Here is a 25,050-nt window from a genome sequence, read left to right on the forward strand (position 1 = left end):
TTACCGTTTGTTCAAATAAAAAAAAAAAAAAAAACCCCTCAATCCTGACCACAGGAAACAAGAGATATTAACTGGGTGTGAGGAATTAAAAAAAAAAAAAAGACCTTGATATTCCCCCCTTTGAGTTATAGCTATAAAGACACTGAGAGGGGCAAGAATGGGAGCAAGATGTAGCATTAGGAGGGGTTTTGAGGCTACAAGTCTAGTCCACGTGGTACTGGTACTGGAAGGGTTCATGGCCAGTTTGTTCAGAAGACCACGACCTGTGCAAGATGAAGCGGGCTGCCCAGAGACGATCTCCCACATTGACTCCTGCACAGGGCCCTAACTGGAATCTCCACTGCACAGGCATGGCTTTGGTGTCTGTGCCCCTGATCTTGATGCCAGCATACAAGCAGGCCTGGCAGTGAGCCTCCACAATGTCCCTGCCGTAGGCCTTGTCCTCTCCCACACTGCAGTAGTATGGACCTTGGGGCCCAGGAGAGCCATTGGAAGGCCAACCAAAGAGGAGCCTTCTGTGCCCCTGAGGGTACATTCCTGCTTCATTTCAAACCAGGGGTGCTGGTTGCTCACCATGTCCATTATCCATTTACAGGGGTGCCATAAATTGGTCTCTGCAGGCTTTGGGGTTGTACTTGAAGACTTCACAGAACACCAGCTTGTTGGGGTCCTTGCAGAAAGGGTCCCAAAACATGGCAGGAGGGACAAGATACATGTCACTGTTGGAGCCTTCAGACCTAAAAGTCCTAGAGCCATCCAAATTTCAGTCAGGCAACTCTTCTATGCACTTGGGCTCAGAATCCGAGGTTCAGGTCTTACAGCACAGTCCTTCTGCAGTACCGTCGATCCAGATATACATAGTTTGGACTTTCTTGCCCTGAGGTAGGGCCATGTACACCTGGCTGATGGCTTTGTCCAAGTGGGAGCTGACCGAGGTGGCCGTGGTGGAAGGTGTTCTGGGTGCCATGCAAGCGACAGGCTGGGCAGGCCGCGAGAGCGCAGTGAGGAGAAGAGACGGGCAGGCCGGGGTGCTGCTGAGAGAGCCTGCTCTTCTCTCATTCTTGGCTCTCCACTTTTTTCCTTCTTTTTAACATATGTTAGCATCCCTTATTTAGAGAAGGAGATAGCAACCCACTCCAGTGTTCTTGCCTGGAGAATCCCAGGGACAGAGGAGCCTGGTGGGCTGCCGTCTATGGGGTCGCATAGAGTCAGACACAACTGAAGCGACTTAGCAGCAGCAGCAGCAACATCACTTATGTGACAATTAACTCACATTAGGGATCTGGGCCTATAAGACATCTGTCTTTTACAAGCGGAATCAAATTCTGAGACCTCAAGGGTAATTGAATTTCATACTCTATGGCAGGAATGTGTAAGGATAGTACAAATTCCAGTGTTTAGTTAACCTGTCGCACATACTCCTTAGAACACTCATTTATAATCAAATGTCCCTAAGATCCGTTGTATTTCAAATGTAGAGACGAATCAGAAACCATACTCACTGTCACTGCCAGCTGCACTGCGTGTCACCCAGCCCTCATTAGCACACTCCCTTACCCCTCAGATGACAGAGCTGTGTCAGAGGAGAAGAGGCTGGAACTCCTGGCATCTAACCTTTCCTCACTCTCAAACTGACCATGTGTGACAACCATGCTTTAGAAAGGGTTTCAGGGAAAGAAAATAATAATTTCCCCCCCAAAAAACAAATACACTTCTGCTTACATGTGCATTTTCCTTCACTTCTTTCACAATATTATGATATTTCTATATTTTTATTTTTCCTCCCTCTTCCTGTGATATCCCTTTTAAGTATTCTATTTGTCTCTCCAACAATAGTCCAGGTAACTGCTGATCTCTTATGTGGCAATACCTTCATGAACTTCAGCAAATTAAGAAATAAAAAAGTATGGATTTTGGAATATTCTTCATTTTGAAATAGTGGCTATATTATAGACTCATTATTTCTATCTTTAGTAGAAAATTGTAAAATTTAAATAGCACATTCAATCTCATGACCAGAGCCTAATTTGATATTAGCCAATCTAATTTCAAAGTTCTGTGTGTTTCTTTCCAATTAAGGTACCACACCACAAACTTTTCCCATTGCTTAACCAAAATTTGTGGATCAAGGGGTTCCTGAATCAGATATTCCCTTAAAATTTATTCTTGTTAATTTCACAGCTGAATCCCACAGAGAATGAATAGCTTGATTATGCCATAGGAGTAGTTAGTGGTAAGTGAAAGTGAGTGTTAGTTGCTCGGTTGTGTCTGACTCTTTCCAATCCCATGGATTATAGCCTGCCAGGCTCCTTTGTCCATGAAATTCTCCAGGCAAGTTATTGGAGTGGGTAGCCATTTCCTCCTCCAAGGGATCTTCCTGACCTGGGGATTGAACCTGTGTCTCCTGCATTGCAGGCAGATTGTTTCCTCCCTGAGACACCAGGGAGTGGCAAAGTTGGGACAAATTTATGGGCCTTCTGACTGCCAGGCTCTTTGTTCTTTCTAATATTGCTGAATTTAATAATATTTTTTTTTCTTTCAAGGCACAACATTACAATCCCTAGACTTAAAATAGTTCAAAATTGCTAACCTCTGAATGGCGGAGTTTACATTTCTTATTGTAAGAGTTAGTTGGCCATGACTCATAGGTTAGATGGACTATTAAATGTATCTAATTTGTAGAATATAACCAGAATTAAATCAATTAAAATTTAGAAAATAAGGTAAAAATGAATAATAATGCTGAAAATTGTTTGGTAGAGAGGATACTAGACTGAGATTCAATTTATCTAAAATGTAGTCCTAGCTTCACTAAAACCTTTTAACCTTGAGAAACTCACTTAACATCTCAAGCTTGTCCCCTAGAGAAAAATGTCATGTTTACGGGTAAATGTACAGAAAGTAACTTTGCTAGATTTCATTTTAAAAATAAGAGTCTTTGATTTATTTATTTTTTCTGATACTCCTTTAACACACATGCTGGAGAAGGAAATAGCAACCCACTCTAGCACTGTTGCCTGGAAAGAATGGACAGAGGAGCCTGGTGGGCTACAGTTCATAGGGTAGCAAAGAGTCGAACACAACTGAGTAACTGAGCACACCGTTAACATAATCATGAGGTCAGGCTTCCAGTTTGGCTCAGGCAGAATGGGATTCACCTTCAGTGGACATCTCTCGTTTCCATTGTATGTCATCCATTCTGCTTTCTGGAAACTGGCTCAGAGAACCAGTCTTGCCCATCTCATGACAGCCTTGATGGGTTTAAAAAAATCAGTACATTGTAATACCCTTTCATAGCCCCTGAGCACAGAAAATGGCTCAGGACTAGAAACTTAACTCCATCAGAACCAAAGCACATATAAAGCCTTTAGTAAAGTGCTGAAAGTTATGACCAACCTAGATAGCATATTAAAAAGCAGAGACATTACTTTGCCAACAAAGATCTGTCTAGTCAAGGCTATGGTCTTTCCAGTGGTCATGTATGGATGTGAGAGTTGGACTGTGAAGAAAGCTGGGCACCAAAGAATTAATGCTTTTGAACTGTGGTGTTGGAGAAGACTCTTGAGAGTCCCTTGCACTGAAGGAGATCTAACAAGTCTATTCTAAAGGAGATCAGTGCTGGGTGTTCATTGGAAGGACTGATGCTGAAGCTGAAACGCCAATACTTTGGCCACCTCATGTGAAGAGTTGACTCATTGGAAAAGACTCTGATGCTGGGAGGGATTGGGGGCAGGAGGAGAAGGGGATGACAGAGGATGAGATGGTTGGATGGCATCACTGACTCGATGGACATGGGTTTGGGTGAACTCCGGGAATTGGTGATGGACAGGGAGGCCTGGCGTGCTCCCATTCATGGGGTCGCAAAGAGTCGGACACGACAGCAACTGAACTGAACTGAACTGAACTGAGGAAGAGAAGCCTTGCTGTTCCTGAAGACCTCTGGAATAGACTAGCTCTCTTCTTCTGGATGGTTTATGTGAGGACATGAGTTCTGCAACTGAATATTGTAAGGAAAAAGTTTGGGGCTTGTAGGGGACCAGGAAGTCCTGTGGGTGCTGGGGCTATTATAAATAGGTAGGACAGAAGGAAAGAAAGAAAATATAGATTCTGCATGATGTTTGTTGAGCCACTGGGTCAATCCTTCCTTAAAGCCAACCCTTATTCAAAACAAAATGACTTTCCAATGAAGTGATTCAATATATGTTCTTAATTATTTAAGCCATTTCCTTGTTTAGTTGTTACATCCATTACAGCATGACAGGCTCCTAATTGATTCTTCTGCAAAGTGTAATTTCAGTTGTTTCCTGTGTTGTTACCTGTGCAGCAGCTAATTCCTGAGCATGGAAAGAACTGCACTCCAGGTAAAGCTGTCACAAACATTAATTTATGAATACCCTGTCCACATAAGCTGTCCCAAGTGTTGCAGTGGTAAAGAATCCCCTTGCCAAGGAGACACAGGGGGTTCTGGTTCTATCCCTGGGTCTGAAAAAGATCCCCTAGAGAAGGAAATGGCAACTCACTCCAGTAATCTTGCCTGGAAAATCCCATGGACAGAGCAGCCTAGCGGGCTACAGTCTGTGGGGTTGCAAAGAGTTGGACACAAATGAGCAACTGAACACATGCAGACATTTACCCAGAATGATCTGTATTAGCCAAGGGAAGTGCATTTTGAGCAGGTGTGAGCCTGACACTACAGGGAGAATGCCGGGGGGTGGAAAGGCTAATTCTCTTTCTATTTTTCCACTTTCCAAGGCTCTCTTGAGTCTAAATTGAATGGTAGAGTCCCATGTGCTTAGAGTTAATTCCTCTGAGTATACTAATAGTATTGAAGTAATTTTCTATAATGAAAACCAGGAAATTTCTATATTATTATTTGCTTTCAATTAAAATTATCATAATTCACATTAATTTTTCTTGTTTAAAACAAATGTTATGGATAATTGCATTAATAAATAAGACTGAATAACACATTTTATTGACTATTAAATGAAAATAGTAATTGTTGGCACACCCTGGTCAGTAAATTGTGGGCTCAGTTAGGCAGATAGATTATTAAAATTCCTGCCTGGCATAGATTTTATAAATTATTATGAATGTGCAGCTGATTTAGTGGCTCTGTAATCATTGTGTTATAAAGGTTGTTGAACAAAATTATTGATGTGGAAGTGTGTAGGGACATGGGAGGAGCAGATGTACCTACCCATGTTTTATTAATTAGGATATTTAGAACTTGTGGTTTAGCCAATATTTAACTCGATTCTTTGCAGCACAAAAGAAGCACTGAGGATGCCAACACGGATTTAGAATCCCTCAGTCTGAGGTACTGCTGAAGGGGGAGGACGGCAGCATGAGCATTGCTTTTCTCCAGCTCATTCCTACAAAATCACCCTGAGCCACTTGCAGCGCCTTCACAGCCTCCAGTTGGGGATGAGAAATGACATCTATTCAATGCTCATTCTCTCTCCTGTCTCTGCAGCCCTGTTAAATAATTGAAATAGGCATGACATGAGGGTAGAACTGGTGATGATACTTGGCTCTTAAAAGAGGGCAAGGAGACTGAAGCAGAGGCTGGAGTGCTCCTGGGTGTGGGGTTCCTGATGACTCCGTTCATCATCTGTATGCGGCAGGCAAAGAAGACAATTGCAGTGAGCTCTCTTACCCTAACAGCTGACAAAGAATACACATTCTCTGATACAAAGGAGCTCTTTGAATTCTTTAGGATTTGTGCTTTTGATGTCAACAACAAAAAGAGAGTTTCTTAGGAAAGGATTCTGGCACCAGGAAGTTGCTGGACACACAGTGCTTCAGGGCCCAGGGAGGCTCAGGTGTGAGATAGAGTGAATAAACATTTGTGAAGTGAGTCACCTGCTATGTTTGCACAAATAGTCACGTTTTTAAAAGGTAGGAATTATTCCCACCTGTAAACCTAAGAACATTTACTCCTAAATGAGTTCCACACAGTGGTATAGGGCTATGAATGTTTCCTGGCTGAAACTTGTGTGTTTAAGTTGTACAGTTAGAACTCATAGCACAGTTTTACTTTCCAGTTTATTCACAACTATTTTTTACAAAGTTACAAAATATGAAAGAGATTTGTTACTGTAACTTTTACAAAGCTTCAGAAATTTAAATTCTGGCAAGATGTTTTGTTTTAATATAAAAATACTTTCTCTATGACCATTTACGATGAAACTGCTACTGTAGTATATTCAAGTCTTGGAAGAAGTGATGTCCGCCTAGCATAGTAAAGGATTTGCCTATGACTTCAGTGTTAACATCTTACTCATGCATTCTGTTTGGCCTCCAGTGAGAGCATAATAAATACTTCATGCTTTAGAATTAGAGGGAATCTCTCATGTGTTACGTGATCCTATGTGGACAGATCACAGAGTTAAAAACATGTCTGGAGGAAACAAACTGAATTTAAATCTGAACTTTGCCTCTTCTTAGTTGTAGAACCTCCATAAGATAACTTAATACCTCTGTGACTCAGTTTCCTCATGTGTAAAATAGTGACACCTGTGAGAAGTGTCTCATAAAGTTATGAGAATTAAAGTGAGTTCATATTTCTAAATACTAGGAATACCAGGGATAAAATAAACAGCATTGAGTGCTTGATAAATGAAAGTATAAATCAAACCCATATGTTTTACATCAAGCTATTTTATTATTTGTTGTGAATAAGACTCATTAGCACTTTCCACTAGTGAAATGATGAAGACCTATTTATGGTTGCATAAGGTCATAGAGCAAGCATTTTACGATAATGATGATAATTAAAAATAATGAAAATAAAAAGCTAACTCATTGCTATTTGAAGTTTGCCCAATCTCTGACCTTTACATGAATAGATCCTCTGTTTGCCTTAGATAAATGAAACCTAACCTATGACTTTAATGTCTGACCATCAATCTCACAGCTACTGAATCAAGAATTTTGGAGACTCAAGAATTTGTAGAAAAAATACAAACTATCCTTCATTTCTCTTCCATATTTATATTGTCAAGTGTTCTTTACTTATGCTACTATTTCTCAACATTTCATGAGCCTTTAAAATTGAATATTATGAATATTTGTTATTATGATAATTAGTTTTACTTTTCTTCATCTTTATTGGGGTTATGCTCTCAATTTCCTTTTGTTGGTAAAATAAACTATTTATTATATAGAAAAAGCCATGCTATGAAAAAATAAAACAACCGGTGATACTTAATGGGTAAGCTTATTGCAAGTTTACATGCGTAGTATTATCCTGTGAATAACTGAGCACTTAGTTCAGTTCCGTTCAATTGCTCAATCATGTCCAACTCTTTGTGACCCCATGAACTGCAGCATGCCAGGCTTCCCTGTCCATCACCAACTCCCAGAGTTTGCCCAAACTCATGTCCATTGAGTAAGTGATGCCATTCAATCATCTCATCCTCTGTTGTCCCCTTCTCCTCCTGCCTGTATACCAGCATCTGGGTCCTTTTCCAATGAATCAGTTCTTCACATCAGGTGGGCAAAGTATTGGAGCTTTCAGCTTCAGCATCAGTCCTCCCAATGAATATGCAGGACTCATTTCCTTTAGGATTGACTGGTTTGATCTCCTTGCATCCAAGAGACTCTCAAGAGTCTTCTCCAACATCACAGTTCTAAAGTATCAGTTCTTCTACACTCAGCCTTCTTTAGGTCCAGTTCTCACATACATACATGGCTCCTGGAAAAACCATAGGTTTGGCTAGATGGACCTTTGTTGGCAAGGTAATATCTCTGCTTTTTAAAATGCTGTTTATAACAGCCAGGACATGGAAGCAACTTAGATGTCCATCAGCAGATGAATGGATAAGAAAGCTGTGGTACATAATACACAGTGGAGTATTACTCAGCCATTAAAAAGAATACATTTGAATCAGTTCTATTTAGGTGGATGAAACTGGAGCCTATTATACAGAGTGAAGTAAGCCAGAAAGAAAAACACCAATACAGTATACTAACGCATATATATGGAATTTAGAAAGATGGTAACAATAACCCTGTATGAGAGACAGCAAAAGAGACACAGATGTATAGAACAGTCTTTTGGACTCTGTGGGAGAGGGAGAAGGTGGGATGATTTGGGAGAATGGCATTGAAACATGTATAATATCATATATGAAACGAATTGCCAGTCCAAGTTCGATGCATGATACTGGTTGCTTGGGGCTGGTGCACTGGGACAACCCAGAGGGATGGGATGGGGAGGGAGGTGGGAGGGGGGTTCAGGATGGGGTACACATGTATACCTGTGGTGGATTCATGTTGATGTATGGCAAAACCAATACAATATTGTAAAGTAATTAGCCTCCAATTAAAATAAATAAATTTATATTAAAAAAAATAAAATAAAATGCTGTCAAGGTTGGTTATAGCTTTTCCTCCAAGGAGCAAGCATCTTTTAGTTTCATGGCTTCAGTCACCATCTGCAGTGATTTTGGGGCCCAAGAAAATAAAGTCTGTCACTCTTTCCATCATTTACTCATCTATTTGCCATGAAGTAATGGGACCAAATGCCATGATCTTAGTTTTTTGATTGTTGAGTTTTAAGCCAGCTTTTTCCCTCTCCTCTTTCACTTTCATCAAGAAGTTCTTTAGTTCTTCACTTTCTGCCATAAGGGTGGTGTCATCTATGTATCTGACATTATTGATATTTCTCCTGGCAATCTTGATTCCAGCTTTTGCTTCATCCAGCCTGGCATTTTGCATGATGTGCTCTGCATATAAGTTAAATAAGCAGGGTGACAATATACAGCCTTGATGTCCTTCTTTCCCATTTGGAACCAGTGCATTGTTCCATGTCTGGTCTAATTATTGCTTCTTGACCTGCATACAGATTTCTCAGGTGGTAGCTAAGGTAGTCTAGTATTCCCAATCTTTAGGAATTTTACACAGTTTGTTGTGATCCACAAAGTCAAAAGCTTTGGCATAGTCAATAAAGCACTTAGAGAATTGGCAATTGTTTTTTCATTTTTATAAATCAAATTAACACTATCCTTTACAAAATTTTCTCATACCCTTTCTTTTTCTCTTCTTCTGTGACCCCTATAACTGGAATGTTGGTGGGTTTGATTGTCTCAGAGGTCTTTGTGGCTATCCTCAATTCTTTTCATTCTTTCTACTGTATTCTGCTCTTCAGAATGTATTTCCACCATTTTATCTTCCAGCTCACTGATCCTTTCTTCTGCTTCAGATATTCTGTTATTGGTTCCTTATAGAATATTTATAATTTCAGTAATTGTGCTGTTTGTCTCTGTAAATTTATTCTTTAATTCTTCTAAGTCTTTGTTAATTGATTCTTACATTTTCTCCATTTTTTTCAAGGTTTTTGGTCATCTTTACTATCATTATTCTGAATTCTTTTTCACTTAGTTTGCCTACTTCCTCTTCACTTATTTGGACTCCTGTGCTTCTAGTTTGTTCCTTCATTTGTGTAGTATTTCTCTGCCTTTTCATTATTATTATTATTATTTTGTTAACTTATTGTGTTTGAGGTCTCCTTTTCCTAGGCTTCAAGCTTGAATTCTTTGTTCCTTTTGGTTTCTGCCCTCCTAAGTTTGTTTCAGTGGTTTGTGTAAGCTTCCTATAGGATGAGATTTGTGCTGAGTTTTGTTTGTTTGTTTTTCCTTTGATGGGCAAACTTGAGTGAGGTAGTAATCCTGTATTCTGATGATGGGCTTTTTATTTTTATTTTCTTTGTTGTTTAGATGAGGCATCCTGCACAAGGTTCTGCTGATGGTTGGGTGATGTTGGGTCTTATATTCAAGTGGTTTCCTTTGTGGGAGTTCTCACTATTTGATACTCCCTAGAGTTATTCCTCTAGTCTAGGGTCTTGGAGTCAGTTCTCCCATTCCAAAGGCTCAGGGCTTGATCTATGCTTTTTAAGCAAGGTACAATTTTCAAGTTTGAAAATATGTCTTTTATGATTCAGTGGTCTCTTAAAAAGTTCCTAAAATCCAGCTGGAGGAAGTCACATAAAGGACATAATGACTGACTGAATGGAGAGCTGGATGGGAGATATCCCAAGGGCTCAGACTAGCAGGTTAGTCTCCTGGTCCTTTTAAATCTGTTTTTGTTTTTACTGTAAGTCCTGTTTATTATGTAGTGGTTTATTTACATAGTGCTTGTACATTTTAGATAATTGAGACTGTTTGTTGCCATTATCCTATCCTTAATTTTTGTTGCCATTATCCTTAACATATATTATGAGCTGAATGATTTCTGTTCCATCAAATGACCTCATTTCCTCTCCCACTTCATTTTACACTTGAATATACATTTACTTACTGAATGATAAATTCATTGATTAATAATCTACATAGCATCAAGTTTAAGAAAATTGGGTCATAAAAACACCTTGCATGTAGCATATATTTCTGTTTCATGTCATTTGTTTTGGTCTGTTGCCCATCCAGATGGACTCTAGCATATGCCACTTTTATCACAAAAGATAAATAATAGAAAGATGAACTTCCAGCCTGAGGAAAATCATTTTCACTTTTACATTAAATACAATTTGCACTTCTGTAAAAGGAGAATATTAAAATACATAGTCCTGTTATCCTGTCACATATCAGCTTTATTGTCAGGAATCAGTTTCCCCAAAAGCATTATTTCTTCCCTGAAACCTATCACCAAGCTTACTGATGTCTTTTTGAACATATCTTAAAGCATTTTTATTGCAGCACCAAATTTGCTTTAACTTGTAGAAAATGTCATAGAAAACACGCTGAATTTTGCAGTGCTGCTCTTACATTTTCTTACTTGAAATAGCACCATTACATGTTGAACTGAAGCCCATTAGCATAGGATATGAACACACAAATACTACTTACCAGCTATGTGTACAGTCATGATGGAGGTGTGTGCTCCCATTTTCCTGGCAGTGCAAAAGCTCCAATCATCTCTCATGAGTCCGACCCCTAGTCATTTCTTGTCAAAACCCTTGTAGAAGCTGGTGATCACTCTAGAGACCACCTGTACAACCTTCCCTGGTGGGTCTCTCCTGAGAATGATTCCAGCCTGTGCCTATGGCTAGCTGTAATGCCTATCTGCTTCTCCCTTGTGAACTGGAGATTCTAGCGGTTTCTAGGACCTCTGAATCCCACAGAACAAGCCCTACTACAGAGCCATCTTCCTCCCTACTTTGCATTGGCCAGGGGGAGGAATTAAGCTTAGTCTTTCTAATTAACACACTGTGGCTAGACATGGTGGTTTGGATAAATAATTCCTGAGCCAGGAAGTCCACTTTTTATTTCGTTGCATTTTTCAGGATTGATTTCACTTCAGTGTTGTTCGTTGGCTGAGAGGTAGATGGAAGAGGAGTAGTGTTGAGTGAGAGAGGAAGTGATTGCCAAATATTAGGATTTTGGTGTTTGGATCTAAAATCCCAGGCTTCTCTTAAGTGCAAATAATATTGAGTGCCCAATTGGCAAGGATGTCTTGGCACAGTCAGAAAGCAGAAGACCTTTATTTAGTGCTGGACAGAGAGTAAGAGTTCAGAAAATGCTGGCCAGTGTAATAGTGTTTTTGATTAGTGCTCTTTGTATGCATTAAATGCTATAAATGTATTATTAATAATCATACAAAGACACTGACATTTTTCTGTATTTTAGAGAAAAACACAACACATGATAGTAATTACTGTCTTTGAAACAAGTGGTAAAATGTTTCTGAATGCTAAATCTGGAAACTTCCCCAATAGAAATTTAAGTCTATGTTTCCCTTTCACTTTATTTATTTTTGCTTTATTTCCAGAATAGGAGTGTCTTTAAGCAAGCATTAAAATACCTTCCAAAAACCAAACAAGACTTTTATCTTTCATGGACACACACAGACACATACAGAGTCCAAGGAGCATACAAGAGGCTATTTGCAAATAAAGGATTCTAGTGGAGGTGAATACAGACAGCCCTGAATCTGATGCTCTGACTAGAATAATGTTGTTTAGTCTCCAAGTCATGTCCAACTCTTTTGTGACCCCATGGACTATAGCCCACCAGGCTTCCCTGTCTATGGGATTTCCCAGGCAAGTATACTAGAGTGGGTTGTCATTTCCTTTTCCAGGAGATCTTCCCAACCTAGGGAGTGAACCTGTATCTATGGCATTGGCAGGTGGATTCTCTACCACTGAACCACCAGGGAAGTCCAATCAAGGTGAATACTTGCAGCAAATGTGTACTTAACAGTAGCAAATACCAGTAGGATGAAAGATATTTCCAATCATGCTGGGGGACTCTGATGGATGCTTAACGGATAGTATTTAATCAAATAGAAATAGGAATGACCACTTTGATGGTTAATTTCATGTGTCGAATTGGAGTATGTTTTTCAATGAGATTAACATTTAAATTGGTAAGCAGATTGCTCTTCATATTATGAATGGGCCTCATACAATCATGTATAGACCTGAATAGAACAAAAATAGTAGTCTCCTCAAGCAAGAGGAAATTTTCTAGTAGATTGTCTTTAACCTTATCTGCAATATCTGCTCTCCTGAGTCTCTGCCCACTGGTCGACACTGCAGATTTTGGACTTTCCAGTCTCCATAATTGCATGTGCCAAGTCATTATAAAATATCTGCTTATTTATATTAATACACATACATATAGATATATTCATATATGTGTGTATTCATATACATTGTTGTTTATTTGTTATTTAGTTGCTAAGTCATGTCCTACTCTTTTGACACCCCATGGACTTCAGCTCACCAGCCTCCTCTGTCCATGGGATTTCCCAGGCAAGAATACTGGAGTGGACTGCCATTTCCTTTTCCAGGGAATATTCCCAACCTAGGGATTGAGCAATATCTCCCGCATTGGCAGGCAGATTCCTTACCACTGAATCACCAGGCAAGCCCCATTCATATACATACATAGATACATATATATCTCTTGTTGGTTCTGTTTCTCTGGGGAACACTGACCTTATGACCACCATCAGCCATTGAATGTTCCTCTTTATTGTACTTGCTGAAGGAAGGAATGGGCCTGGGGAAACTAACTGGGTGTTGGGGCAGAAAGTGAGAGAGCAGGAAAAACATTGGCAGCTTTGAATAAAGTATACTTTTCTCTGGTAATATTTTGATTTTGCTAGTTATGTAAACTACCAAAATGATTTGCATTTCTTGAAAGTAAAAAAAAATGGGCCAGGGCAGCAGTCACACAGTGAGATCAAGTATGAACCCCTGATCATGACCACTTATTTTCCCTTCCATCCTCACTGTTCACTGCTCTGGATTCATCTCTGTCAAGGACCAGGCTTGACTGTCAACAGGTTAACTCTGTAGAAGATAATTTGACAGTATCATGCCTTAAGTGACTGATTATTTCCTACTGCCTTCACAGCAAATCGAATTTCCTTGTCATGGTACACAAGGTCCCTTAATGATTGGATGCCAAAGACACTTCTCCTTCCAAGTCTCACTAGAGTCATTTCACTCTGATTGCTGTGAACTTATTGATCTACTGATCACTGTCTGAATAGGCAATCATGCTGGCATCCTCCACCCCCCTACCCTGGATGTTCTTTTCCTGCTCTTTGGTGGTTGTATTTTTTACTAACTAAAAAGGAAACTCACTTATAAAATACTTTCCATTACAGAGAGTCAGAAAAGTCACCTCCTTTTTGCTTTCAGAGCAAGTTTTTGGATGTCTGTGATCACACCATCATGCCAGTTTTTAACAGACTTTGCAGCATGCAAGGCTGACTTTTCTGCTGGAGCTGACAAACCTGGCTTGGAAAATCAACTGTGTTATGTGGCAACTAGATGAGATGGAACGTATTTACTCCCTAAGGTCCATTTCCTCATCTGGAAAACTGTGAAACTAGTAGGACTGTTAGGAAAATTAAATGTTTTAATACATGAAAGCATTTAAAACAGTGCCTGTCTGGTATTTTTAAAAAGCTATAAGATATTAGCTTTAATTAATCTATCAATCCTTCAAAAAATATTTATTGAGTTCCTGTTATGTACCAGGCATTGTTTATCATCATCACCTTTATAATTACTGAATTCACATTCATTTTTAAATGCTGAATATCTAGTCCAATAAATATCACATAGATATTCATTATATGTTTATTAGTATAAAAATTACTTCAGTTGTTTTTTAGACTAATCACTGAGAAATTAGTTTCCATTCTATTTATTAGGTAAAAATACACCACTTATAGCTATGCTAAACATGCTTTATTTAAGGAAAATGTTGTTCTCTTTAATGGTTCAGAATATAATTAACCTAATTAGGATAAAATAATATCTTCTTTGTATGCAAAATAATTATGTTTTGACCTTATAAAATTACATCGGTGACACAAATTTATAAATGGTATGATTGTGTGTTCTCATCTTAATAAAATGTATCAAAATTTAGTATGATTAGATATAAATTGTAACCTTTGAAATATTAATACTCTCAACTTTTTTAACCAAAATCAATATAACTTTGCAAGAGCTACATATATAACATTAGTTGTTACTATTACCAACTATGACTCTGTGCGACCCCATAGACGGCAGCCCACCAGGCTCCCCCATCCCTGGGACTCTCCAGGCAAGAACACTGGAGTGGGTTGCCATTTCCTCCTCCAATGAATGAAAGTGAAAAGTGAAAGTGAAGTCGCTCAGTCATGTCCGACTCTTCGCAACCCCATGGACTGAAGCCTACCAGTCTCCTCCGTCACTGGGATTTTCCAGGCAAGAGTACTGGAGTGGGGTGCCATTGCCTTCTCCTGTTAGTATTACCACACAACCTCAAATGCTATATATACTTACATTTTATAATTTTTGTGTTATCATGTCTAATATTTCTCAATCTCTGATATATTATGAATTACACTGAAAACTGTGAGAAATACAAATAAAGGTGTGTCCTTTTTCACATTGAGATAATACATACATTCTTAGGTATCAAATACAGGACCTATTAAGTGAATGGACCATAATCTGTTACTATACCACATTCAGTTATTCATATAAAATTAGTAACAAAGCAGACTTACTGATATGTGATCTGATTATGTGGTTTTCATATGTCTAAACCTGTTCATTTGGGGATAATGGGTGTAGATCAACTTGGTTTAACTATGCAGTGTTACAGTCTTCTTAGCCTCAAGGTACAGATTTTATAAATTTGGAGTGATTTTAGAGGTGAACCTGTCAACTATTTTGGTAAAAATGTCATACACAGTAGGAATGGAGCTAAGAAAGACACAGGTCTGGGTTTTGGCTGTCATCTGGAGCTGTTTTAGAATGTTATCGTCTCATTGCCTTGAAAGAGAGCCCTGTGCTCAGTCACAAGGAGCCCAGTCTCTGGGACCAACTGTCCAAGCTCATTCTATTAACATACTCTCTGTGGCTCAGTTTCTTGATTGTGTAATAGGGATGATGAAAATAACAGCCCCAACCACACAGGGCAATCATGAGGATTTGGTGGGTTGATATATATAAAGTACTTAAAATAGCACACATCTAGTCCAGTGAAAAGTATATGCCTGAACATCTCACCCTAACAAGACATCTTTTCTCTATGTTTGAATAAAATGCTTTAGGAATTTTAGCCCATTATTCCTCAAAAGAATAAGACCCACATGTTTGGAAATACAAAGTTCTTAAGAGAAATGCAGTGCACTCTAGGAAATCCTTATAAGTAAAAATTACTTATAAAATGTACTTTAAAAATTACTTATAAAATCATATTTTAAAGCAAAATCTCATCCTTCCCACTTGTCATCCCATTGTCTATGAGTAGCTTTGATTACGCCCTATTTATTATTCTCCTTGGTTCTAGTGAACGTAGGTACTTAATAAAAGTTGTTGCCTATGTTTCTGAACCACTGGAAAATCAAATATTGGTGTTTCATTCATTTCTTTTCAGTTTATAGACATAATTCTTAAAGTTGTATAGAATCCTTGCCATGTAGTACCATGACAAAACTATCAATAATTCACACTGTGAATTGGATTTTTATTTAATTTTACCTAAAAATTCTGCACCCCAGGCACTGTGTTCTTGGACACTGCTGGCACAAGAATATAGGGCATAATCTCAACCCAGGATGAGCTTGAACTTGGCCATTTAATACAGTATTTATGAATCAAAAGTAGGAGGTGTCAGTGGACTTTGACATGTTCTGTGTGTTTGGAAGAAATCACAGCTGAGAGGGACTTTACATAGAAAGTCAGGGACGCCCTAAATGAAGAAGCCCTACTGCTCATGAAGAGGTTTAAAGGACAGAGAAATCACAAAGGGGAGCAGGCCAGGATGAGAAACTGAGAAACTTAGTAGACAAACTTACTTCTACCTGATTTATAATTTCTGGGACTAAAGGTCCTAGAAGAAAGTGTTTGGAGATCATTTTAACCTCACAGTTCTCAAAATGTGGTCCTAGACCTGTAGCATCAACATCATTTGGGAAGTTGCTAGAGATGCACATTCCTAGGCCACATTTCCGGCCTCAAGAATCAGAAACTGTGGGGGATGGAGTCCTACAGCCTGCTTTTCACAAGCCTTCTAAATGGAACCACTGTCATAACCTAGCCAGACGGCATGTAGACAGTCATTCACATTTACTGTTTAATAAGTTAAATGTAATGAAATGTTTTTAAAATATCATTGTGATTTCTACATTACTGCTGCAGGTGGAGGTCCTATGTTTTGGCTTATCCTGAAAATGAAGAAGCACTTATTTTCTGCTCTTTTATTAGCAATAAAGAAGATTTAAATAGCTAACAATAAAAAGCAGTACTTGCTTAATATTAAATGATTATTTGTTGTGATAAACACTATAGATATTCAGAGGAAATGGTGACACCCATAGGGCAGGTGATGGTGGATGGGATCAGGACATGAATTTTAGGGGAGGTGGATTGTCCTGTTCTAGCTCTGGTTTCAAGGTAAGCCTTCTGATGCCTTATGAGTAACAGACACCCTAAGCTTGATGGCTAAAGCAACCATGTATTATTATCTCTCATAGTTCTGTGTTTGCTGGGCTCAACTGGGAGGTTCTTGCCTGGGATCTTGTCTTCAAGCACAGTCTGATCATTTAACAGACCAGAGTTCTTGGCCTCCTTAGTGATTAGAAATTGATCATAGGCCAGACAAAAAATGTATGCAAGATTTTATTTGGGCCCCTCTGCTCTAGTGGGGAGCAAGAACAAATAACAGATTCTCTTGCTGACTGGCCAAGTCAATCTTGGGAGTCAAGCTGGTTCTTCAGTATTGGGTAGAAGTAAGGCTGTGTCTAGGGGTCAGTCATCAGGGGTGGCTTAGGTGCCACCTAATTCCCCTTTGGTTGAATTGAGTGCAGGGGCGTGTTTGGTAATCTGCTTTTTACTCTTGACATCTTGCTTTTCCTCTCAGCTCTTCAGAAGTGGCAGCTGAGGGTTTGTTTTGATTTTTTTTGGTCTTTTTGTATTTTTTGTCCATATTTTCGCCAACCGCACATCACACAGCTATTTTTAGTCCCTCATGGTTTATCTGTGGGCTTCCCTGGTGACTCAATGGTAAAGACTCTGCCTGCAATGCAGGAGACCGGGGTTTGATCCCTGGGTTGGGAAGATCCCCTGGAGGAGGGCATAGCAACCCACTCTGATACTCTTGCCTAGATGATCACATGGACAGAGGAGCTTGGCAGGTGCATAGGATTGCACAGAATCAGACCTGACTGAAGCAACTAAGCAGCAGCAGCAACAGCAGTCTATTTATATTTTGTTACTTGAGGAGACATTTGTCCAGGTACAAACACTGCAGCAAAGGGTCCCAGGTCCCAGCCTTTCTCAATGGCAGCTGGGTAGAGTTCTCTAAAACTCAGAGGAGGCTGGATTCCATGAGCACTTCTTCACTCACAGGTCATGGCCTCTTTCCCTCTGCCCTCAGCATTGAGGGCATATCCATGTGACTTGGCCTTCTCACAGAATCTTTGTCTCAGAGTTGAAGCAGTCACAGGTTTAGTCTCAGTTCAAGGGAAGAGAACACACAGATGTGAATGCTTGAAGGTCCATCTTTGGGAGACTAATGACCCCAAGTGAAGTGAAGTGAAGTGAAAGTCGCTCAGTCATGTCCGACTCTTTGAGACCCCGTGGACCATACAGTCCATGGAATTCTCCGGGCCATAATACTGGAGTGAGTAGCCTTTCCCTTTCCCTTTTCCAGGGGATCTTCCCAACCTAGGGATCGAACCCAGGTCTCCCGTGTTGCAGGCGGATTGTTTACCAGCTGAGCCATAATGACCACATGTCACTGACAGTCTCTGAAAAATGTTGACTATGGCTTAGACAACTTCTGGAGTATTGTTTCTTGCATGCAGCTTCACCTTTTATGAGCTTCCAATCTTGCCTCCATAAACTATAATTCACCAAAGAGAACAGTAAAATGTATCTAAAGTGGATATCATCAATTTCCTATTCCCATGGACTTTGATTTTCAGTTAGTTACCAGTATGGACTGTTGAAATTAAAAAAAAGAAAAAGAAAAAGAAATTTCAGGTTATAAAACTACTAGCAACCTCCCAGAAAAATATAGCCTTATGCTTATGAAACATTTTGTCTTTAATTTCATCTCTATAATCATCCCACACCTTATCATAATCTCAAAGTGATTTTATATAACCAATGCACATGTGTATGTAAGTTTCTTAAAGTCAATAATGGTCTATAAATTCATTTTAGTGGTTTTTGTAGGAACTTTAGCCCATTATAATTATTATTCCTTAAAAGAATAAGACCCAGATGTTTGGAAATACAAAATTCTATAGTGAAATGTAGTGTCCTCTAGGAAATCCTGATGAGTGAAAATAAACATGAATTTTCTTATAATTTTATGAGTATACAGACTCTCTTGCTCAGAGTATCTCATGAGATGAAGCCAGTTGCCATTCCTTGTGTGAGAATCATTAAAGTTTTACCAAATAAGCAAAATAAAAATTTAAGCTCTAAATAATTAAAAATTACTTTAAACTTACTTATTCTCTAAAAGGTAGTAAAGGGTTTTAGAATATTTAAATTTATACTAAAAGGTTTATAAAATGATTCTTCATCATAAGGCCAAAAACCTTTCATCCTTAGTATATTACTGTAGTATCTAAGGTTTTAAAGTTAAGGAGAATGGGATTGTTTACATTTTATATCTTAGTTTTTTTGTTTGTTTGTTTGTTTTAATTTCAACACTCTTCAGACTTGAATGCCTAAAATGAACATTTTTCTCTACGGTTGATTATAACACATTATAGTTATTATGTATACATTAAAGTACCTGCTATTCAAATTTAGGTCACAGTAATAGTGTATTTCTTAATCATTTTCTACATCAGTTGATTAGAGCAGGACATCTCTTCCATCCAGCCACCTCCATCTTAGAGCTTTCCTGCAGCACTCCAAGTTGCTCCCTCCCCATACTGTTTCCAGCACCTAGAATGGGTCTGCCATTCATTAATGTGGTCAACAAGTATTTGGTGAATGAATGAAAACTTTGTCTCCTTAGTTGGATAGGAAGCATTCTGGGTCCTAGATGACTTCAACTTGCTCTTGAGTTTCTAAGATCACCTGGACTAAGGAAGTACTGTGCTGTGCTTAGTTGTTCAGTCATGTCTGACTCTTTGCAACCCCACAGACTGTCACCCTCCAGGCTCCTCTGTCCATGGGATTTTCTAGGCAAGAATACTGGAGTGGGTTTCCATGTCCTCTTTCAGGGTATCTTCCCAACCCAGGGATCAAACCCAGGTCTCCCTCATTGCAGGAGGATTCTTTACCATCTGAGCCACTAGGGAAGCCCAAGAATACTGGAGTGGGTAGACTATGCCTTCTCCAGGGGATCTTCCCAACCTAGGAATCAAACCAGTATCTCCTGCATTGCAAGTGGATTCTTTACCAGCTGAGCTACACGGGAAGCCCAGATTAAGAATAACTATATTCATTTTTTTAATTGCAGCTTTTCCTTATTGAAAGCTTTGCAAAGTCTAGGTGATTGGTTTTGTGGGGCAAAATATTAGAAAAATATTTTAGAAATGAAATTTAGCATAGATACAAAGTTATATTTAGTATTAGCTTTTAAAACATTCTATATTTACAGATTAGTTCAAGTCACAGTTTAAACATTTTAACAGACAAATATTTCTTAATTTCAAAATATTAAGAAATCTTAAAGTTTTCCACTTTGCCCCCATAAAACTGTGTCATAAGAGTAAAATGAATGGAACAAATGAAAATTGCTAGAGCACTGAGAAATGATGAGTATTCTCTTCTAAAAAATGATACTATGTTTGGCTAGTTATAGCCTTTCATCAAGGGGTTCCAAGTATACTAATGAAAGTTAGCACAGTTATCCTCAGTACATTAATACCTTTAGCCCCACAAGGTATTTTTAAGTATGGTATTTAAGAGAAAGTGTTTTAATCTTATTTTAAAACTTTGGTGAGAAGGACTCAAAGAGAAGTTACATAAAATATTAAATCAAAGAATAGTGAAGTCATTTGCTGATAAAGAGATGCATAAGCGTTTCTGGGCCAGGCTGGCTGAGTGTCTCTTTGGTCATTTATGCTGCTTCAAGTGATGACAAACTGTGATTGGATAAGATACTGTTGTGGCCCAGTGGAGCACAAGTTTTAAGGGAATAGAACCATGCAACTTTTATTTATTTATTTATTTGCATCCATTTAAGTGAACTACTTAAAGTAGAAGAGCTGACTCATTTGAAAAGACCCTGATGCTGGGAAAGATCGAGGGCAGGAGGAGAAGGGGATGACAGAGGATGAGATGGTTGGATGGCATCACCAACACAATGGACATGGGTTTGAGTGGACGCCGGGAGTTGGTGATGGACAGGGAGGCCTGGTGTGCTGCGGTTCACGGGATCGCAAAGAGTCAGACACGACTGAGCAACTGAATTGAACTGAAGTGAACTACTGGTTTAAAAAAAAAAAAAATCAGTGGTACTCAGCCAGTCTCACACAATCGCAATGGTAGAAATATTTGACTTTTATCATTTTAAATGAAAGAATTCATTTTCTTTGTAAATACAAGAGATAGCAATGTCACATATATTAAACCTCCCTGTGACTATTAACAGGAGAAGGCAATGGCACCCCACTCCAGTACTCTTGCCTGGAAAATCCCATGGATGGAAGACCCTGGTAGGCTGCAGTCCATGGGGTCGCTAAGAGTCGGACACGACTGAGCGACTTCACTTTCCCTTTTCACTTTCATGCATTGGAGAAGGAAATGGCACCCCACTCCAGTGTTCTTGCCTGGAGAATCCCAGGGACGGGGGAGCCTGGTGGGCTGCCATCTATGGGGTCGCACAGAGTTGGACACGACTGAAGCGACTTAGCAGCAGCAGTGACTAGTAACACTCAGCATTTATTATATGAAATGGGAATATTTGCTATTTAATAACTCTTCTATAGATGGTAATGTAATATAAGTTCTCTATTGCTGCTGATATGGATTGAATTGTGTCTCCTTCAAATTCATAAATTGTATCCCTGATTCCCAATGTGATATTTGGGGATAAAATCTATAGAGAGCTAATTAGAGTTAAAATGAAGTAGTAAGGGTGGCACCAAATCCAGTTGGACTGATGTCATAAAGGAAGAGACCCAGAGAACTCTCTGCACACACAGGGGAAGTCAGGGGAGAAAATGGGAAGGGGTGGTCATCTGCAAGCCAGGAAGAGAGGTCTCACCCTAAAGCCAGCTCCAGCAGCACCTTGGTCTTGGACCTCCAGTCCCCAGAACTGTAAGGAGGTAAATTTCTGTTGCTTAAACCCTCAGGATATGATATTTGACAGTCTGAGGAGGTTCACATGGCTATTGAATGAACCACACCAACTTTTATTGGCTCCAAACTCTCCTGATGCTCTTTGCTCACAATTCTGAGGGTCAGGAATGTGTGTCCAGTTTGGCAGGAACAACTCTCCTCTGCCTCCTGTGGGGTGGGTGGCACATACCAGCTGGACACGGAGACTCACAGGCGACCCCATGCACACACTGGGGCTCAGGTTCTGGCTGCTGGTGGAAGATCACAGTTTTTCTCTACATGATTTTCTCTTCCCACATGTTTCTAATTCTCTGGGTGGCTGGTGCCACCTGGAAAGCCCCACTCTTTTCCTGACAAAGACTGAATTTTACCTCTTTAATGTTGTGTGATCCCAACTTCTCCTAAGATAGTTGGTATCTTACATGAATAAGGAAGCAACTTATACGAGTGTATAAGAATCAAAAGAGATAATATTAATTCATTAATTTACAAAATTAATAACTGTTACTTGTTTACTACCTACTATGTTATAAGCTTCTGGACACTGGACATACCAGAGTATGCAAAGTCCCCAACATTTTTATCTCTAAGAATGATCCTAACACTGTCCTTAGAGCTATAACTTCCTGAAAGTGAAAGTGAAGGTCTTAGTTGCTCAGTCGTGTCCAACTCTTTGCAACCCCATGGACTGTAGCCCTCCAGGCTCCTCTGTTCATGGAATTCTCCAGGCAAGAATACTGGAGTAGGTTGCCATGCCCTTCTCCAGGGGATCTTCCTGACCCAAGGACTGAACCTGGGTCTCCTGCATTGCAGGCAGATTCTTTACCACCTGACCCACCATGGACGCCCATAACTTTCTAATGTTTCAATAACTAACAAACACTTCACATCGGAAGTGAAATTATAAAAAACAGAAAAATAAATAAAATATTGGGAGGCAATCAGGAAGGTGATGGTCCAGATCAGACCCAGGGTGATGCTTGCGATGTGCACAGCGTTAGGCCGTGCACCAGATACAGTGAAAGTGGAATAGAACTATACTTGGGGGAAGGCACAAGGATACAAACAGTCCCAAATAACTGAAAATCGCTTGGCCTGGGCAGCTCAATGACAAGAAAGAGCAAGCTTCAATATAAAGGAAAGTGAGAGTTTAGCGTATATCTATGTGGAAGGAGCTAACACTGTATCTGCCTCACCTTTCAATAGATGCTCAGGTAATTTGATACCTTCTTTCCCTCCATGACTTTTCCCCCCCTACATTATAATAAAAGGTATCCAAAAAAATAGAAAAGAAATAAAGAAAGGGCAGAAAAGAGCCAAGCAGTTGACTCGTCAGCAAAACAGAGCATTCTGGCTAGGAATTTTCATATATTTAAAGCAAATTTGAAATCAGTGGATGGCATGGTTTCCTGGCAACTACTGCCATCCATGGGGTTTTATTATAGTTTCATTTGGTTGCATGAACTGAAAATAAATCCTAAAACCACTGCTCAGATTAATTTCTTATTACAGTCACTACACATGTACATGGAATTTCAGAAAATAATTTATCACATTACATTAATGAGTATACAGCTTAATGAAGTATTTAGAATTTAGTGTCATGGTTTAATTGCACTGCTATATTTTTTTCCAAAGGAAAACTTATTCTCAGATATAACTATGAAGTTTCTGTCAGTAATTTAAAATTTCAAAATGTGCTAAAACATGCAGAAATTCTACTATATACTTTAGCACAATTCTTAAACAGTTGAAAATAGTTGCTTAAGTAACAAAGGTTACATGAAGTTTTTAAATTTAGATGAAATACATTTTCTGAGTTTCTAATAATACAGACATAATGTAGACATTCTGGGATAAGTGGAATGAGTGAGCAGCAGAGATTCTTATTTCTTATTCTTACTTATATATTTATTGGTTCAAATAAATACTCATCACAATATGTGCAGTTTTGAAATCTTCTGATGAAGAGCAACCTTACCAGGATTATTTCAAATTGAATAACAAACATGCTATTTAGATGCTTATGTTATGTTTACCATAAAAACATCACCTTGTTATTCCATAATCTACTTGCTCATTTTCTCCCAAATTATTTGTCCGTTATTTAAATACACACACACACACACAACTATTTTAAATAATGTATGTATAACATATTAAAATGTTAATATGGCTCAGACAGTAAAGAAACTGCCTGCAATATGGGAGACCCAGGTTTGATCCCTGGGCTGGGAAAATCCCCTGGAGAGGAAATGGCTACCCACTCCAGTATTCTTGCCTGGAGAATTACGTGGACAGAGGAGCCTAGTGGCTACAGTCCATGGGCTTGCAAAGAGTCAAACACGACTGAGTGAATAACACTTTCATTTTACTAATATCAGGCTTCCCTGATGGCTCAGACAGTAAAGAATCTGCCTGCAATCCACGAGACCTATGTTTGATCCATGAGTCAGGAAGATCCCTTGGAGAAGGGAATGGCAACCCACTCCAGTATTTTTGCCTAGAGAATTCCAAGGACAGAGGAGTCTGAGAGGAGTGTTCCATAGGGTTGCAAAGAGTTGGACATAACTCAGGGACTAACTCTTCCACATTTTCTTATTTTGTACCCATATAGAAAATACTCTCCATGATATCATCATTATTTGTTACTTAAAAGAACAATTAAATAACAAGTAAATATTAGTACTAATTACTAATGAGCTAAAGGCCTTATTGTCTGGTGTGTCCACTCAAAGGGGACATTCTAGCAACAGTACTGGCTTCCTTCTCTGGCCAATTCCATAGTGGCTTTAATGATAGGATTTCCAAGTCCAGAGTAATCATGTGCTGTGTTATTCCTGTAGCAGTGGTTCAGCAAATACATTCGAGGCCCTACTCTATTGTAACATTTTAATAAATATGTACTGAATGACTGAATGAGATGAGAATTATCTGGCTTGAGACTGACTTGAGCAGATTTTTTTTTTTTTTTACTTTTATTTTGGAATGATTTCAGATTTTCAGAAAAATTATGTAGATACTAAAGAATGGTCACATATACTCATCATTCAAACTCCCCTATATAACATATTACATAATTGTAATTTTTATGCTGTTTTGTCAAAATTAATAAAATTAGCATTGTTACTATTCTACTCACTGCAGACTTTTTTTGAGTTTCATCATTTTCCCACTTACATCTGTTTTCATGTCCCAAGATCAAATCTTGGATTTAATCATCATGTCTCCTTGTCTGTTTCTATCTGGGACTATTTTTGAGCAAGCTTTTACATCTT

General features: G+C 39.0%; 1 protein-coding gene and 1 pseudogene across 2 annotated transcripts in view; one reads left to right on the top strand and one right to left on the bottom strand.

Moving 5' to 3' along the window:
- Positions 1 to 25,050, top strand: part of MARCHF1 (membrane associated ring-CH-type finger 1) — a 610,217-nt gene that overhangs the window by 5,458 nt on the left and 579,709 nt on the right. The gene's annotated exons all lie outside the window — the stretch shown is intronic.
- LOC139183570 (glutamine synthetase pseudogene) lies at positions 94 to 967 on the bottom strand (annotated as a pseudogene).

The sequence above is a fragment of the Bos indicus genome, chromosome 6, assembly GCF_029378745.1.
Source record: "Bos indicus isolate NIAB-ARS_2022 breed Sahiwal x Tharparkar chromosome 6, NIAB-ARS_B.indTharparkar_mat_pri_1.0, whole genome shotgun sequence".
NCBI classification, from domain to species: domain Eukaryota; kingdom Metazoa; phylum Chordata; class Mammalia; order Artiodactyla; family Bovidae; genus Bos; species Bos indicus.